Raw genomic sequence first — 19,974 nt, 5'->3', positions numbered from 1 at the left:
GCATCCCAACTTCCTGTTTCAACCGGAAATATTTCAAAACTGCAGGACATCCGGAAATATGCTGCAGTCCATTTATGTCTGCTAGTGAAACCCAAAAGCATTTTTATTCAGTATTAGCAGGTAGCCTATTACTTTCTCCATGTTTACTGTGTATTTTGAGTGTTGCAATAATAATCATAACTAGTGGTATCATTCAAAAGTTTGGGGTCAGTAAGATCTTTTTTGAGACTAATGACATTTATAATGCTTTTTAAGATTTATTTCAAATAAATGCTGTTCTTTTGAACTTTTGATTGTATCACGGTTTCCTCAAAAATATAAAGCAGCACAACTGTTTTCAACATTGATAATAATCAGAAATGTTTCTTGAGCATCAAATCAGCATATTAGAGTGATTTCTGAAGGATCATGTGACACTGAAGACTGGAGTAATGATGCTGAAAATACAGCTTTGATCACAGGAATAAATTACATGGACTATATATTTATATAGAATACAGTTCTATTAAATAGTAATAATACTTCATGATTTTTACTGTATTTTTGATCAAATAAACGCATCCTTTGTGATCACAAGAAGAGACTTCTTTCAAAAACCCTACATTTTAAACGGTAGTACAAAAACAGTCTGAAGCATCTCTAGCAATAGCACAGCTTTTCTACTTTCAGTGTGAACAGACAAAGGTTGGGACAGGGTATAAGTTTCTTTGAACAAAAAGCATCAGCTAAATGTCAAATTAGTAATCAGAGCATGCTGATCTGGGTTTAGTTAAGACCGTGAAGTATGGCTCCAGGACAGGGAACAGGTCCAGCGGCCCGATGCCAAACACATTCCTGCTGCTTCTCCATCTGTACTGCAATAGGGACGAGATGGAGCACCTGACCTTTGACCTGACCCTCATCCGGCCTGATCGGGGAGAGCGGCTGTTATCAGTCTGAATGAGGGCACAGTGCAATACTTCATAGTAAGTACACTTAACACATCACATGCATACTGGTACCACGACTGGAGCCTGAAAAGTGAAATTTCACACATTACACACACTATATAATGCATCAATAGCATTAGTAGTATGCTAGTATGCTACTCCAAAAAATATTTACTGTATTGCCTCTAGCAGGAGAACATGCAAGCTGAAGAAATTTGGATCTGTTTTGAATAACACAATTGTCATTAATGTTGTCTGCTAAGTCAAGCATCGTTATTTCTAGGGCTGCTCGATTTTGAGGGAAAAAATCTAATTGTGATTTTAAAAAAATATTGGTAAAAATTTCTGCACAACTGCACCAAACTTTTGTGATTATATATCAGTATGACTAAAATAAATGACTAATAATAATAATAATTATTATAATACCACCACCACAAACAATAATACAAAAAATATTAGTTATTATACCAATATTTATAATACTACTAATAATAAAATTAATAATGTTTAATATTATTATACCAATAAAAATAATAATTACAATAAGAAAAATAATCAGTATTATTATTATTATTATTACTATCATTATACCAATTATAATTATAATCATAATCATAATATTTTTTTGTTATTTTGTTATTATAGCAATAATAATATTAAGACTTTATAATAATAACAATAATAATAATTACAATAAGAAAAATAATTATTACTATTACTCCGGTCATTATACCAATAATAATAATAACAATAATGATTTTTATTGTTATGCAAATAATGATAATAATAATTAAAATGACTATTATTACTATGTAAAAAAAAAAATTAAATAAGAACAAAATAAGAAATATTACTATTGTAATATTTCATTGTAAAGTAAGACAATCTAGTATTTAAGAAAAATGTAATGTTCATATTTTATGTACAATTGATATTCAGCCTTAATTTCTACTATTGCTCATATTAACTCATATGACAATAAACACCTAGAACAACAAGCTAAAACCATCAGTAACTCCCACATCATGACAGCAAGTTTTGCATAGACAAACCTTGAATCAGTTTGTTATGTCAGAAGTAAGCAAATGTTTGTTTGGATGTATTATGTCAGACTGCTGTTAATTGCATTATGCTAATTTTTCACAAGGTCACGTCTCGTTAGTTCTCATGTTTCCTTCAGGAGTCGCAGCGTTCCGATGTGATGCAGGTGAGGTGAACATGATCAGCAAACAAAACCAAAGCCAACAGGAAATGAGCCGATCGAAACTCTCAATGAGATAATTAGGAATGGATTAATTAATCAATGCTGAACCAAGAGCAAGAAAGCATATTATTCAAAAGAGCCCAATGACAAATAATCCTGTGGGAGAACAGGAAACAACGAGGAAATGGACGAACAATGACTTTCTCTCTGACTGCAGTTACAAGGTGACAGAATCCCAAATGAGGTTCTTACAGCCTTTTGTTCTTGCCCAAATACACTGCATGAAAAATCCATAATAGTGATATTTTATACCAGCGTCATGAAGACAGAAAATGTTACCATATTATTGGCTCGACTACGCATACTATTTCTTCACTATGATTACACTATAGGCATTTTTATGCATGCATCTGTGTTATTTTGGGTTAAGTAAAGCTATTAACTGAAATAAAATAAAATATAAAAAACAAAACTTATTTTATTTCAGCTAGTTGCAAAGGAAACATTTCTCATTTTTGTTTAGTTTATCTTCAAGTAGAAATAACTAAATTAATTAAACAAATTAATAATAAAGATGTATAAAAAATACACACACACACACACACACACACACACACACACTATATTGCCAAAAGTTTTGGGACGTCTGCTTTTACATGCACATGAACTTTAATGAAATCCCAATCTTAATCCGTAGGGTTTAATATGGAGTTGCCCCACTCTTTGCAGCTATAACAGCTTTAACTCTTCTGTGAAGGCTTTCCACAAGGTTTAAGAGTGTGCTTATGGGAATTTTTGACCATTCTTCTAGAAGCGCATTTGTGAGGTCAGGCACTGATGTTGGACGAGAAGGCCTGGCTCGCAGGCTCCGCTCTAATTTATCCCAAAGGTGCTCTATCAGGTCGAGGTCAGGACTCATACAGGCCAGTCAAGTTCCGCCACACCAAACTCGCTCATCCATGTGTTTATGGACCTTGCTTTGTGCACTGGTGCGCAGTCATGTTGGAGCAGGAAGGGTCCATCCCCAAACTGTTGCCACAAATTTGTGAGCATGTAATTGTCCAAAATGTCTTGGTATGCTGAAGCATTAAGAGTTCCTTTCACTGGAATTAAGAGGCCAAGCCCAACCCCTGAAAAACAACCCCACACCATAATCCCCCCTCCACCAAACTTTACACTTGGCACAATGCAGTTAGGCAAGTACCATTCTCAAGGCAACCGCCAAACCCAGACTCGTCCATCAGATGGCTAGACAGAGAAGCGTGATTCGTCACTCGAGAGAACACGCTTTACACCAACTGCATACAACGCTTTGGATTGCACTTTGTGATATAAGGCTTGGATGCACATGCTCGGGCATGGAAACATTTTACATTACATTTACATTTATTCATTTAGCTGACGCTTTTATCCAAAGCGACTTACAATTGGTATATATTTCAGAGGTCGCACGCCTCTGGAGCAACTAGGGGTTAAGTGTCTTGCTCAGGGACACATTGGTGTCTCACAGTGGATTCGAACCCAGTTCTCTCACACCAAAGGCATTTTGTCTTATCCATTGCGCCATCACCACCCCCACCCATTCCCATTCCATGAAGCTCTCTAGCACTGTTCTTGAGCTAATCTGAAGGCCACATGAAGTTTGTAGGTCTGTATCTATTGACAGAAAGTTGGTGACTTCTGCGCACTGTGAGCCTCAGCATGTGCTGACCCCGCTCTGTGATTTTACGTGGCCTACAACTTGGTGGCTGAGTTGCTGTTGTTCCCAATTACTTCCACTTTGTTATAATGCCACTAACATTTGAATCAATTGTTTTTTATTGATTAATAAAAAAATTATAAAATCTATATTAACTAATTTAATTGAATCATGACCTCAAAAATCTATTTGAATCGAATCATACCGAAAGATTCCCACCCCTAAAATGTCCACTAAAAAACACTATAAAAAACGTAATACATTTACTGTGGTATTACATTAACTATTACATTTGTTATATTTACTTTAAAACAGTAATCGGAATAATAATTCAGATCACGGATGTAGGAGCTGTGTCATTATCATATTTTCAGATACAATACATTAACATGCCCACCTGTGCATTAATTATGAGGGAAATGTTTATACCTTTGGGACCATTTTCCAAGGTTTTGTCCAAGGTACTAAAAGATTCCCGCCCCTAAAATTACTTTAAAAAGAGTAATCTGAATAATATTTCAGATCACGGATGTAGGAGCTGTGTCATTATCATATTTTCAGATAAAATACATTAACATGGCCACCTGTGCATTAATTACGAGGGAATTTCGGGACCATTTTCCAAGGTTTTGTTCCCCTCGTTCACAATAAAAGGAAAAGAAGTGGCCCATAGCACCCTGTCAGACAGCGATGGCACGGACGGCAGCTCAATGTAATTAACACAAGACTTATGGCCTCAGCTCTCCACCAATGGCTTCTGCAGGAGATGACATCACTGCTTTGTTTGCATGCATGTCTTATTGGTTAGTGGGGTATCAAATGATCCAGAGGCCCCTGGGATGTAGATTACAGCGGCTTACTGCTGTTTATCAACCCAGCCTTTGTACAAAGGAGGGGCCGACATTAAACCTGAGGGAGTTCTGGATGAAGCTCCCAGCAGTCCAGCAGTGAGAGAGAGAGAGAGAGAGAGAGAGAGAGAGAGAGAGAGAGAGAGAGAGAGAGAGAGAGAGAGAGAGAGAGAGCGAGAGAGAGAGTGAGAGAGAGAGAGAGAGAGAGAGAGTGAGAGAGAGAGAGAGAGAGAGAGAGAGAGAGAGAGAGTGAGAGAGAGAGAGAGAGAGAGAGAGAGAGTGAGAGAGAGAGAGAGAGAGAGAGAGAGAGAGAGAGAGAGAGAGAGAGAGCGCGTTGTTGTACACATAGCAGCTTCTTAATTCCGCAGCTGGGTAAATTTCCAAATTAATAAAGGTTTCACGGTGCTGGGGAAAATATAGTAACAGCAGATAAGATAATCTAATATAAGCCCAGCGTATCTTAGCAACCTTGTTCATTTTGAGAGCAGCAGCGATGGGGTCCGCAGAGGGATCGCAGCAGCTATCAAACACACACCCAAAAACACTCTTTCTAAACACACAATCATAAGCAGCATGTGCTGTGCTTACATGCATAAACTACTGAGGAATAAACACACCATTCAAATCTTTTGTCAACAAATATCTTTGATTAATGCTACATGGGCTGCATGTTTTTTGTTTAGTGTTTTGCAGTGTAAAAACACTGTATGTCATATAGTGTAAATCGGATGTTTTATGGTAATGTCCTTTGGTGTGACAATATAAAAATTGATAGATAACTGTGCATGCAGCTTTTATGACCCCATATTAATTGAGACTAGATGGAATATTTGTACTTTAAAAATGTAATATGCCACATCAAGGGCCTATTGTGCCCTTTTACAAAGTCTTGATTTTGTTTTTAGGCTCTACTAGAATAAGTTTTTATGCTTGAATGTTCAAAAACACATAATTTCCCCATGTTTCACATTGTTGCAGCTCCTCTTTTCCCAGTCTGTCAGTAACGCTCTGTTTCCCGAAAGCATCGTTATCCAACTATGGTCACAAGTTTTGTCGTTATCAGCAGTTCAACGAGTCTGTGTTTCCCGAAACTGTAGTTCCAACGAACATTCTCAAACAGCATCACAAAGTTGAGTTGTTGAAACTATAGCTCTCAACCTGTGGTTAGAAGCAGAGTTTCTAGTTTGCATGACATGTGGACTCAATAAATCCTTATCTTGAGCAAAATAAGCAAGCTGACATTCAGTACTATCTGCATCTTTTATTTAGAATACATACAAATGCAATTTACATCTTTTAGTTTGTAAAGAGATTAAAAGCGTTGTTTTTGAAGAGTGCGCATGTGTGAACGTAAAGAAATAAAGCAAAATAACTGAGAAAAATGAGAAATAGTCCTCAGATGCCGTGTCTCTAATTTATAGCAAAACATAGCAATTAATTCGATCTCAAACAGATTCATTAAAAGAAGTTATAACTCCACCAAGTTAATGATATCATTAACCAACGTGATTGAACGATAAATTTGCGACAATCGTGACTATCTAGTTGATTTCATCAACGATGCATTGTACTATGGTAGTTAAGCAGCGAGTTACACCGTTGTACGGGAAACACATCCCTGTTTAGTTCTATGAAGCTCCTCCTTCTGAAAAGCTCAATGTGCTCTGATTGGTCGGCTGGATCAGTGTGTTGTTATTGGTCAAGAGCTTCTAGTGTGTTTGGGAAATGTCCCGCCCCTTACCATAACAGCCAGTTTCAACACACTACTAACTCAACCAGGCCCCGCCCCTTTATTCTGCGTATGAATTATTTAAATGAGGAATATTGTGACGTGTTTGTTCCCGGAAGAAACTCAAGACTACAATGGAGGCGTTTCAGGAGTTCAGAAACACTGACACTGATATAGAGAATAACTCCCGCTGGAGGGACTTCAAAGACATTGGTTAATAAAGTGTGATTAAATACATAAAGTATTTTTGTGTTATATAGCATTATTGCAGGTTTGCGTAATGTTCTGAATTTGTATTTTACTGTTTTTTTTTTCTTTTCATTTTGAGGGATACTGAATCTTTATTTGTGCATGTGAGATCAGTAAATGCTCACATTTAGTCTAGAACTACAATAACCATCATGTTTCCACACAAAGCCTCTGCACTTACACGATTCCTCTCAACATGGGGACAGGAGCTGTCAGTCAATAAATGGGAAAAGAAAGTAACTTGCATTATTTATTTGTAAAAGGAACTCAGATATTTTGTAATCTGTAATTTAAAAGTAATCTGATTACATAATGAACGTTACTTGTAATGCGTTACCCCAACACTGATATAGGTGGTCTGCAGCACTAATGACATTAGGGGTTTACTCATATCACCAACACTAACTTTTAGCACAAGTAATAATGTTGCCTGCCTCTTGCGTATTTAAACCACATTACATAGACACACATTGCCAGCCTAAGTGTTTACACCCACGCAGGCGTTTGAAAATTAAAATCTACCCAACGGCCCTCTTCAGGGCAGTTTTCCATCACATATCCTTATGAATTTCATCATATTTCAATGAGAGAGACGCTGAAGGAGGAAGCCACTGCAAATGCTATAAGTAGTGCTTTAGGTACAATATAGTACAAGATATCTCCTGCTGTTGGGGTGATGTACTTTGGGTCAGGGTCAAAGGTCAGTCTTAAAGGCACTGTTCTGAAGTGATGTAGAGTTATGAAGGATGAGAAACATGCTTTAAGTGGGCAGAGATCAAATAAACATGTGGAGCCCTTACCATCAACACAAATGCTCATTCCGAAGTGACAGTCATACCTGAACCACGCTCAATGTCTCTTTCACAGCACAGAATAACCCCAAAATAAGCATTCTGTCATCATTTACTCACCCTAATATCATTCCAAACCCTATGACGTTCTTTCTTCTGTGAAAATGAAATAAAAGGAACTGTGATCATCGAACTTCAAAGATTTCAGTAGGCTTGAAATATTGTGCCAAAGTCATATGGTGCATATTTATGATACTTTTTAGTTATTTTGGATTATGAAAGCTCGAGACCTGATTTAGCATTTGGAGAATGCTTGTCCTTACTCCTTCAGGGTATAATCAGATAAAAACTAAAATACTACAATCCTTGTCTAGTGCTATTGTTTAGTGCAGTGATGCTAACATGGCCATTCAAACATTTGGGGGGAGGAGATTTTTTAAATGTTTTTCCACAAAATCTTTTCTGCTCACTAAGCCTGCATTTAATTGACCAAAAATACAGTAAAAACAGTAATATTGTCAAATATTATTACAGTTTAAAATATATGTTTTCTACGTGAATATATGTTAAAATGTAATTTATTCCTGTGATCAAAGCTGAATTTTCAGCATCATTACTCCAGTCTTCAGTGTCACATGATCCTTCAGAAATCATTCTAACATTCTGATGTTACTCAAGAAACATTTCTGATTATTATCAAAGTTGAAAACAGTTGTGCGGCTTCATATTTCTGAGGAAACTGTGATTCTTTCAGCATTCTTCAGCATTTATTTGAAATACAAATCTTAAAAAACATTATAAATGTCATTAGTGTCACTTTTGAGCAGTATTGGATGTGATTGTTTTTTTAAGTATAGAATGATGTTGTTGTTTAGAATGGTGCACGTGATAGCAGTAATAAGCAACACTATACTTGATCCCACATTGCTTTCTGTTTGTGTTGTTATTGCAGATGATGTGTAGTATTGCAGTCATGTGTGGTTGTTGTTAGTATGCAGCGGTGGGCTGTGTTGCAGTCGCGTGTGTGGTTGTTGTTAGTATGCAGCAGTGGGCTGTGTTGCAGTCGTGTGTGGTTGTTGTTAGTATGCAGCGGTGGGCTGTGTTGCAGTCGTGTGTGGTTGTTGTTAGTATGCAGTGGTGTTGCAGTCGTATGTGGTTGTTGTTAGTATGCAGTGGTGTTGCAGTCGTGTGTGGTTGTTGTTAGTATGCAGTGGTGTTGCAGTCGTGTGTGTTGTTGTTGTTGTTAGTATGCAGCGGTGTTGGAGTCGTGTGTGTGGTTGTTGTTAGTATGCAGCGGTGGGCTGTGTTGGAGTCGTGTGTGTGGTTGTTGTTGGTATGCAGCGGTGGGCTGTGTTGCAGTCGTGTGTGGTTGTTGTTAGTATGCAGTGGTGTTGGAGTCGTGTGTGGTTGTTGTTAGTATGCAGCTGTGGGCTGTGTTGGAGTCGTGTGTGTGGTTGTCGTTAGTATGCAGCGGTGGGCTGTGTTGGAGTTGTGTGTGTGTGGTTGTTTTTAGTATGCAGCGGTGGGCTGTGTTGCAGTCGTGTGTGTGGTTGTCGTTAGTATGCAGCGGTGGGCTGTGTTGGAGTTGTGTGTGTGTGGTTGTTGTTAGTATGCAGCGGTGGGCTGTGTTGCAGTCGTGTGTGTGGTTGTTGTTAGTATGCAGCGGTGGGCTGTTGCTGTCGTGTGTGTGGTTGTTGTTAGTATGCAGCGGTGGGCTATGTTGCAGTCGTGTGTAGTTGTTGTTAGTATGCAGCGGTGGGCTGTGTTGCAGTCGTGTGTGTGGTTGTTGTTAGTATGCTGCGATGGGCTGTGTTGGAGTCGTGTGTGTGGTTAGTATGCAGCGGTGGGCTGTGTTGCAGTCGTGTTTGTGGTTTTTGTTAGTATGCAGTGGTGGGCTGTGTTCGAGTCGTGTGTGTGGTTGTTGTTAATATGCAGTGGTGGGCTGTGTTCGAGTCGTGTGTGTGGTTGTTGTTAGTATGCAGCGATGGGCTGTGTTGGAGTCGTGTGTGTGGTTGTCGTTAGTATGCAGCGGTGTTGGAGTTTTGTGTGTGGTTGTTGTAAGTATGCAGTGGTGTTGGAGTTTTGTGTGTGGCTGTTGTTAGTATGCAGCGGTGGGCTGTGTTGGAGTCGTGTGTTGTTGTTGTTAGAATGCAGTGGTGTTGGAGTCATGTGTGTGGTTGTTGTTAGTATGCAGCGATGGGCTGTGTTGGAGTCGTGTGTGTGGTTGTCGTTAGTATGCAGCGGTGTTGGAGTTTTGTGTGTGGTTGTTGTTAGTATGCAGTGGTGTTGGAGTTTTGTGTGTGGCTGTTGTTAGTATGCAGCGGTGGGCTGTGTTGGAGTCGTGTGTTGTTGTTGTTAGAATGCAGTGGTGTTGGAGTCATGTGTGTGGTTGTTGTTAGTATGCACTGCAGTAACGGAAGACCCGCAGAGGTGGGCTGTGTTGGAGTCGTGTGTGTGGTTATTGTTAGAATGCAGCGGTGGGTTGTGTTGGAGTCGTGTGTGTGGTTGTTGTTATTATGCAGTGGTGTTGGAGTCGTGTGTCGTTGTTGTTAGTATGCAGCGGGGTTGGAGTCATTTGTGGTTGTTGTTAGTATGCAGCGGGGTTGGAGTCATTTGTGGTTGTTGTTAGTATGCATCGGTGGGCTGTGTTGGAGTCGTGTCTTGTTATTGTTAGTATGCAGTGGTGTTGGAGTCGTGTGTGTGGTTGTTGTTAGAATGCAGCGGTGGGCTGTGTTGGAGGTGTGTGTTGTTGTTATTAGTATGCAGTGGTGTTGGAGTCGTGTGTGTTGTTGTTGTTAGTATGCATTGGTGTTGGAGTCGTGTGTGTGGTTGTTGTTAGTATGCAGCGGTGGGCTGTGTTGGAGTCGTGTGTTGTTGTTGTTGTTAGTATGCAGTGGTGTTGGAGTCGTGTGTGTTGTTGTTGTTAGTATGCAGTGGTGTTGGAGTCGTGTGTGTGGTTGTTATTAGTATGCAGCGGTGGGCTGTGTTGGAGTCGTGTGTTGTTGTTGTTAGTATGCAGTGGTGTTGGAGTCGTGTGTGTGGTTGTTGTTAGTATGCAGCGGTGGGCTGTGTTGGAGTCGTGTGTTGTTGTTGTTGTTAGTATGCAGGAGTGTTGGAGTCGTGTGTGTTGTTGTTGTTAGTATGCAGTGGTGTTGGAGTCGTGTGTGTGTTTGTTGTTAGTATGCAGCGGTGGGCTGTGTTGGAGTCGTGTGTTGTTGTTGTTAGTATGCAGTGGTGTTGGAGTCGTGTGTGTGGTTGTTGTTAGTATGCAGCGGTGGGCTGTGTTGGAGTCGTGTGTTGTTGTTGTTAGTATGCAGTGGTGTTGGAGTCGTGTGTGTGGTTGTTGTTAGTATGCAGCGGTGGGCTGTGTTGGAGTCGTGTGTTGTTGTTGTTAGTATGCAGTGGTGTTGGAGTCGTGTGTGTGGTTGTTGTTAGTATGCAGCGGTGGGCTGTGTTGGAGTCGTGTGTGGTTGTTGTTAGTATGCAGTGGTGTTGGAGTTGTATGTGTGGTTGTTGTTAGTATGCAGCGGTGGGCTGTGTTGGAGTCGTGTGTGGTTGTCGTTAGTATGCAGCGGTGTTGGAGTTTTGTGTGTGGTTGTTGTTAGTATGCAGTGGTGTTGGAGTTTTGTGTGTGGCTGTTGTTAGTATGCAGCGGTGGGCTGTGTTGGAGTCGTGTGTTGTTGTTGTTAGAATGCAGTGGTGTTGGAGTCATGTGTGTGGTTGTTGTTAGTATGCACTGCAGTAACGGAAGACCCGCAGAGGTGGGCTGTGTTGGAGTCGTGTGTGTGGTTATTGTTAGAATGCAGCGGTGGGTTGTGTTGGAGTCGTGTGTGTGGTTGTTGTTATTATGCAGTGGTGTTGGAGTCGTGTGTCGTTGTTGTTAGTATGCAGCGGGGTTGGAGTCATTTGTGGTTGTTGTTAGTATGCAGCGGGGTTGGAGTCATTTGTGGTTGTTGTTAGTATGCATCGGTGGGCTGTGTTGGAGTCGTGTCTTGTTATTGTTAGTATGCAGTGGTGTTGGAGTCGTGTGTGTGGTTGTTGTTAGAATGCAGCGGTGGGCTGTGTTGGAGGTGTGTGTTGTTGTTGTTAGTATGCAGTGGTGTTGGAGTCATGTGTGTTGTTGTTGTTAGTATGCATTGGTGTTGGAGTCGTGTGTGTGGTTGTTGTTAGTATGCAGCGGTGGGCTGTGTTGGAGTCGTGTGTTGTTGTTGTTGTTAGTATGCAGTGGTGTTGGAGTCGTGTGTGTTGTTGTTGTTAGTATGCAGTGGTGTTGGAGTCGTGTGTGTGGTTGTTATTAGTATGCAGCGGTGGGCTGTGTTGGAGTCGTGTGTTGTTGTTGTTAGTATGCAGTGGTGTTGGAGTCGTGTGTGTGGTTGTTGTTAGTATGCACCGGTGGGCTGTGTTGGAGTCGTGTGTTGTTGTTGTTGTTAGTATGCAGGGGTGTTGGAGTCGTGTGTGTTGTTGTTGTTAGTATGCAGTGGTGTTGGAGTCGTGTGTGTGTTTGTTGTTAGTATGCAGCGGTGGGCTGTGTTGGAGTCGTGTGTTGTTGTTGTTAGTATGCAGTGGTGTTGGAGTCGTGTGTGTGGTTGTTGTTAGTATGCAGCGGTGGGCTGTGTTGGAGTCGTGTGTTGTTGTTGTTAGTATGCAGTGGTGTTGGAGTCGTGTGTGTGGTTGTTGTTAGTATGCAGCGGTGGGCTGTGTTGGAGTCGTGTGTTGTTGTTGTTAGTATGCAGTGGTGTTGGAGTCGTGTGTGTGGTTGTTGTTAGTATGCAGCGGTGGGCTGTGTTGGAGTCGTGTGTGGTTGTTGTTAGTATGCAGTGGTGTTGGAGTTGTATGTGTGGTTGTTGTTAGTATGCAGCGGTGGGCTGTGTTGGAGTCGTGTGTTGTTGTTGTTAGTATGCAGTGGTGTTGGAGTCGTGTGTGTGGTTGTTGTTAGTTTGCAGCGGTGGGCTGTGTTGGAGTCGTGTGTTGTTGTTGTTGTTAGTATGCCGTGGTGTTGGAGTCGTGTGTTGTTGTTGTTAGTATGCAGTGGTGTTGGAGTCGTGTGTGGTTGTTGTTAGTATGCACTGCAGTAAGGGAAGACCCTCTGCTCCCAGGACTGCAGCACTGCTGCGATCTCAAACACGCTGCTCATGGCTGGAGTTTCCTGACTCTGCAGTGCACTTATTTCCCCTGACAGAGAGACTCCCCTTAACCTTCTCTCTCCCTCTCTCTCCCTCTCTCTCCCTCTGATTTCCCAAGACTCACCCATCTCTCTCTTTCTGTCTGTCTCTCTGCTTGTCTCTTTCTCTCTCTGTCTCTCTGCCTGTCTCTCTGCTTGTCTCTCTCTCTGTCTGTCTGTCTGTCTGTCCGTCTCTCTCTCTGTCTGTCTCTCTGCTTGTCTCTCTGTCTGTCTCTCTGTCTGTCTGTCTGCCTGTCTCTCTGCTTGTCTCTCTGTCTGCCTGTCTCTCTGCCTGTTTCTCTGTTTGTTTGTCTGTCTCTCTGCTTGTCTGTCTGTCTGTCTGTCTGTCTGTCTGTCTGTCTGCCTGTCTGTCTCTCTACCTGTCTCTCTGCTTGTCTCTGTCTGCCTGTCTCTCTGCCTGTTTCTCTGTCTGTCTGTCTGTCTGTCTGTCTGTTTCTCTGCTTGTCTCTCTGTCTGTCTCTCTGTGTCTGTCTCTCTGCCTGTTTCTCTCTCTCTGTCTGTCTGTCTCTCTGCTTGTCTATCTGTCTGTCTGTCTGTCTGTCTGTCTGTCTCTCTACCTGTCTCTCTGCTTGTCTCTCTGTCTGACTGTCTCTCTGTCTGTCTCTCTGCTTGTCTCCCTGTCTGACTGTCTCTCTGTCTGTCTCTCTGCTTGTCTCTCTGTCTGCCTGTCTCTCTGTCTGCCTGTCTCTCTGTCTGCCTGTCTCTCTGTCTGTCTCTCTGTGCGTCTGTCTCTCTGCCTGTTTCTCTGCTTGCCTCTCTGTCTGCTTGTCTCTATGTCTGTCTCTCTGCTTGTCTCTCTGTCTGTCTGCCTGTCTGTCTGTCTGTCTGTCTGCCTGTCTCTCTACCTGTCTCTCTGTGTCTGTCTCTCTGTCTGTTTCTCTCTCTCTGTCTGTCTGTCTCTCTGCTTGTCTCTCTGTCTGTCTGTCTGTCTGCCTGTCTCTCTACCTGTCTCTCTGTGTCTGTCTCTCTGTCTGTTTCTCTCTCTCTGTCTGTCTGTCTCTCTGCTTGTCTCTCTGTCTGTCTGTCTGTCTGTCTGTCTCTCTACCGGTCTCTCTGCTTGTCTCTCTGTCTGTCTGTCTCTCTGTCTGCCTGTCTCTCTGTCTGTCTCACTGCTTGTCTCACTGCTTGTCTCTCTGTCTGTCTCTCTGTGTGTCTGTCTCGCTGCCTGTTTCTCTGTATGCCTGTCTGTCTCTCTGCTTGTCTCTCTGTCTGCCTGTCTCTCTGTCTGTCTCACTGCTTGTCTCTCTGCTTGTCTCTCTGTCTGCTTGTCTCTCTGTCTGTCTCTGCCTGTTTCTCTGTGTGTCTGTCTCTCTGCTTGTCTCTCTGTCTGCCTGTCTCTCTGTCTGTCTCTCTGTGTGTCTGTCTCTCTTCCTGTCTCTCTGCCTCTCTCTCTGTCTGTCTGTCTGTCTCTCTCTCTCTGCCTGTCTCTCTGCTCTGGGCACAGCTGTAATGAATCTGTCTGTTAGCATCTGCCTTCATCGCATTCAATTCTCTGGACCACATCAGCAATTACTGCACAGCTTCAGTGTTACGACTACAACACTGCAGATCCTCTGCTTCCCGTTTCATCCTCTCGCTCTCTTTTCATCCGGCTTCCTTTTAAGATCTGCCTTTTCTAAGATCTTCTCTGTATTTTCATGCTTTGCTTTGCTGTGACATTTACAATATTTGGTGCTGTTTGCTTAGGCAAGTATCCTCACTACTATTTCTTACTCTCCTAAATTCTCATTGGTCAACGGATGTTCACATTTGTGCTTTGCCGTTACTGTTTTCTTAGGTTTGGTCACATGATAAATGCCACTTACACAAAACATGTTCAAATCTTTGGGATCAGTAAGGTTTTCTTCTCTTTTTATCTCAAAGAAATGTATACTTATATTCAGCAAGGATGCATTAAATTGATCACAACTGACAGTAAATACACTTATTATGTTACACAATTATTTCAAATAAATGCTGTTTTTTGGTCTCTCTGTTCATCAAAGAATTTTGATTTTTATTATCACAGTTTCCACAAAAAATAAGAAGCATATAAGATTTGTATATCAAATAAATGCTGTTCTTTTGAACTTTCTATTCATCGAAGAATCACGGTTTCCTCAGAAATATGAAGCAGCACAACTGTTTTCAACATTGATCATCAGAAATGATTCTTGATCATCAAATCATCATATTAGAATGATTTCTGAAGGATCATGTGACACTGAAGACTGGAGTAATGATGCTGAAAAATCTGATTTGATCGCAGGAATAAATTACATTTTACAATATATTCACATAGGAAACTGCAATTTTAAATTGCAAAAATATTTCACAATGTAATATAATATAAATCAATTTTTTGTTGTACTGTATATTGTATCAAAATGTATCATGTGACACCAACAGCATAAACGCTATTGGGTTTTGCATGTCACATGACTGATAAGGTTATGACAAGTTTGAGCATGCAAAAGTACGAATAAGATTTAATAACTACTAACTATTGCTGAAATACTAAAGAAAGACAGTCAGGTTTGGAGCAACATTTTTAGGTGAACTGTCCCTTTAAATCCCGGCCCTCCAGCACATTTGAACATCTAAACAGGATTTCCCAATATTACACACTATAACTCATAAAGGCAAAACCAAACCCTTTGTGTCAGCTAAAGAGAAGACAAGCTCTGAGTTCAGCTTCACTGCTCTCTGTCCTGAAAGCCCTGACCTCAGGTCGGCCCCCGAGGGCCACACACCTGGTGCCAGAGACTCACATTAGCATCTGCATGATCTGAGTGTCTTCTCTCATACTGGTGCAAGTGAACAGGACAGAGAGTAGACCAGGCTGAATTTTTCACCCCTGCCATTACACACATGTGCCCCACAAAAGCACCTTCCTCCATTATTTAAAGCCGGCAAGTATAAGCACTCGCTTTTACACGAGCAGAGAAGAATCCGGCGCACTGGAGTGGGTGTTAGAGAGGAACCGACAAGCCATCAGAGAAAGAAGGTTAAATTTAGGCAGGGAAGAGGATTGAAGCCTCCAAAACCTAATTTACTCTTTTCCTACGTCAGTCAACAAGGATAAAACACGTCTACGGAAGCTGAACGCTTGCTGAGATAAGTGTGCGCAGGATTGTCATGCAGAAAATAAAAACTGGTTTCATTTTCTTTATCAAAACTGTTTCAATCCTTTTTTTTTGGGAGGGGGGGGGGGGGGGGTATTTGAGCTGGACGCATTATTGACGGTTTTGCGATTTTCTGAAATGCAATTCAAAGAAATGTAACACAACACATTCATTCTGCTCTTAATGTCTGTCTATTGATCCATCCATCCATCCATCCTTCTCTTTTTTTCTAGGTAAAGATTACAATTTTATGATTTTCTTTGTATTTCAATTCATTTTAATTGTACTTCTTGTAATTCTTGAATGCTGCTATTACAATTCTGACTCCGGTTCAAATTGAGAAATTAAACACGAATATAAAGCAGTGGTTATTAGTGCGTTAACTAAAACAATTAAAATTGTTTTCATTATTTGAAATATAAAAAAAAATGAAATAAAACATAAATATTGGATAAAAACTTACACTTGAAAAACTTACATTTAAAAAACATCAATGAAATTAATAAATGAATTCAAATAAAATAAGTAGAAGACATTAAATTACTAAAACTAAAATAACAATCAATGATATAGATTCAAGTCAAGTCACCTTCATTTATATAGTGCTTTTAACAATATGGACTGTTTCAAAGCAGCTTTACAGTGATAATATGAAATTAAAGTAACAGAGATTGTTTTGGCTCTACAGCAGCTCTAGAATAAAGTTATTGTCCAGCAAAAGTTAGTTTTGATTGATTCACTTCCGTCACAGAGATCATTAGTTATTAACTTAGGGGCCGCTAACAAGACACCGTTTTTATCGCTTCCGCATTGCCACGTGAATCAGAATTATCCAGACAACGTTTTATCTGTACAGAGGTAAAGGGAAGGAGGCCTTCACAAGTGAGAGACTAGTGACACTTCAGGACTGCGTTGTCGTCGTGTCCAGGCGCAGGTCCTTCATCAGATCCGGATACGGCCTGGATCCGGCGGACTGCGGTAAACCTCGAGATAAACAAAGAGACTAATATTAGGGTAGACGCCATCCTTCTTATGATGTACAAAGTACATCAGGATTTATGGGAAGTGTTCCCGGTTCCGGCTGATCTAAACTATGCAGCCTAACATTGAATTATAGCAATCTATAATGTGTTATGTGTATGCTAGGTCACAGAAATGTGTTTTTAGTCTAGATTTGAACTGACAGAGTGTGTCTGCTTCCCGGCCAATGTTAGGAAGATTGTTCCAAAGTTTTGGTGCTAAATAGGAAAAGGATCTACCGCCAGCAGTCGATTTATATATTCTAGGTATTATCAACTGGCCAGAATTTTGAGATCGCAATAGACGTGAAGGACTGTAATGCGTTAAGAGCTCGCTTAAGTACTAGGGAGCTAAACCATTTAGTGCTTTGTAAGTAATCAGCAATATTTTAAAATTTATATGATGTTTAATAGGGAGCCAATGCAGTGTTGACAGAACCGGGCTAATATGGTCGTACTTCCTGGTTCTGGTAAGAACTCTAGCGGCTGCGTTTTGAACTAGCTGTAGTTTGTTTATTAAGCGTGCAGGGCAACCACCCAGTAGAGCATTACAATAATCTAGCCTTGATGTCATGAACGCATGAATATTACTCTAATATATTACTCTTATATATAGAGTAAATCTATATATAAGTATATACATATATATATATAATCTATATTTAAGTTATATAGAAAGATCTAAATGATAATGAAAGTGACAGAAGCCCATAACAAAATTACTAGAGCATAAACTAAAATTAAAATGAAATAAAATGAATTTGCTATTATTAGTTAACTGGATTAGTTAACATGAACAATGAACAATACTTCTACAGCATTTATTAATCTTAGTTAACATCAATCTCAACATTTACAAATACATTATTAAGATAAAAAATTGTATCTGTTAACATTAGTTAATGCACTGTGACCTAACATGAACATAAACATTTTTATTAACTAACATTAACAAAGGTTAATAAATGCTGGATGGATTTGTTTTGCTCATTGTTAGTTCATGTTTACAAATGAGATCTTATTGTAAAGTGTCACTGATGCTGTTTCTCCCACAACTTCACAAATCGTGATATGATGAAACCCATGAAGTGGGAGAAAGAGAGTTTGTGAGTGGGCAGGTCACCGACGAGTTTATTAATCCCCACTTCCTTAATTAAAGAGAAACGCTCAATGGACAGCAGTGAAGCACGCGGTGACTCATCACAACACACACACACACACACACATGCTCAAAAGCGTCAGGATCTTTCTCTTCGCTAACTTTTAATACTCTTCTTTTCGTTTTTTTAAAGTCTCAATGTTGCATTAACTGGTGATTTTTGTTCTACAGTAGTGGCCAAAAGTGATGTCCTGAAGGTGTTTTTGTTTTTATGACCTTACAAGTACATTTTTGAACAAAACACTAAGGCTACGTCGACATTAATCCGGATAGATTTGTAAAAGTTTTCATTTCAAAACGCTCTACGTCCACGCGAGCTCTTTCAAGTGTTTTTCAAAAGTTTCTCATCCACACTGAAACGTCGGAAAACGCTCAATTCACCGTACAAGCCTCATAAAGCTGACTGAGATGATACACACAAGACATAATCAAGTTATCACGCAATTCTACTGGCAGGATCATTTTATTTAGCAAAATATCTCGCGACTGTTCCCATGTATTTCCGCAGGACAGCAAATGTGAGTACATTTTCTGTCATCTTTGCAGGACTGTGATATGAAGAGTGTCACAGAGTAACATATTTTAGCAAATGTGCACACAACAGGCATAATACTGGTATAAACATGAATATTTATGGGTCATCGTTTTCAAATACCTCCGTTTTCACAGTCCACACTACAACACATAAACAGTGTTTTCAAATGTATCCACTTCGCTTTCGTTGCTAAAAACGCCGTCTAATGAAGGCCTAAACTTGGTAACCGTATTTATCTGACAAAATAATTTGGCAAAAAAGCAAACTACAGCTACAGGTTTTATGGTAGCATTTTAGTTTAGGTTCCAGTTCTCACGATTAACAGCATGTATATTACTAGGATATTGGCTGTTTATTAGTAGGCTACTTATAAAGCACATACTAATGCCTTATTCTGCATGACCATATTCCACATCCCTTAATCCTGCCCAATACCTTACTAACTATTAACTATTCAAATGAACTATTAAGCAGTAATTAGGAGTTTATTGAGGCAAAAGTCGTAGTTAATAGTGAGAACTGGACCCTAATCTAAAGTGTGACTGGTTTTATTTTAAAAATGCATAGACAAACTAAAAGCTCACAGGAAAAAGCATACACTGAGTATAGCATAATCAGTTATTAATATTTTGTTGGTTCTCTCTTGTTTTGCGTGTTCATATTTTTTTTGTCTGACAGTCTGGCCAAAAATGATGTCAGCACAATTTCATTGCGTAATCACAAACAAAACAATTGCACAACTACGCTTACAAAATCTTTAACCAATTTTTCATAATATTTAAATGAAGGGTGAAGGTGTCAATTTCCTAGGCTGGACATCACTTTTGAATTTTTAGCATTTCAAACAGATAATCTTTTCATAATTTGTTTTCAAAAATGGATCTGATGCAATGGCATTCTGACATTTATGAGTGTGACTGACGTGTCTTTTTACAGGCCTATAAAACTTAAAACACACACGAAAGCAGCTCTCTTACAAAGTATCATGACATGTTACGTCACAATCTATTAATCTTAACACACACACGCTCATGTTCTTTGACAGCTGTTCCTTTTTACCGTCGATCACGTGTGTTACACCGGCTCTAATGAGTCCACAGCAGAGAAAACCTCACTGCCAACATGAAACATTCACAACACATTTTACTTTCATAATGTGACACTTCTGAGTGAAACAATGGAAAAACGGATTAAGACTTGGTTTAATCCATTAGCAATTGATGGGTGCTACATATCAGAACGTGTTCGCAGTGGAATTATTACATTCTGATGAAAGATTACAGAGACATTTTTTTTTTTTTGAATAACATGCACTGCAACTATTCATTTAGAATAATTAGGGTCAATTTTGATTTCATGTTGACTTTAAGATTGCAGAAAGCTCCATTTTCCATTTAAAATAGAAAGAGAAAGAAAGGTTTTTTCCCCCTTTCAAACACATTAATTTCCTGTGTGTGAAGAGATGAGCTTGATCCCAAATCCATTTGAAAGATCAGTATGTCAGAGTATTTAGAGTACATGGT

General features: G+C 40.0%; 1 protein-coding gene across 6 annotated transcripts in view; it reads right to left on the bottom strand.

Annotated features, from left to right (window-relative positions):
• The window catches only part of gphnb (gephyrin b), a 122,134-nt gene that overhangs the window by 95,104 nt on the left and 7,056 nt on the right, over positions 1-19,974 (bottom strand). The gene's annotated exons all lie outside the window — the stretch shown is intronic.

This window comes from Siphateles boraxobius, unplaced genomic scaffold, assembly GCF_051911475.1.
Source record: "Siphateles boraxobius isolate OS27281-9 unplaced genomic scaffold, OSU_SipBor_1 8, whole genome shotgun sequence".
Taxonomy (NCBI): Eukaryota; Metazoa; Chordata; class Actinopteri; order Cypriniformes; family Leuciscidae; genus Siphateles; species Siphateles boraxobius.
The sequence above is the reverse complement of the archived record's forward strand: the minus strand, read 5'-3'. Positions and strand labels throughout refer to the sequence as shown.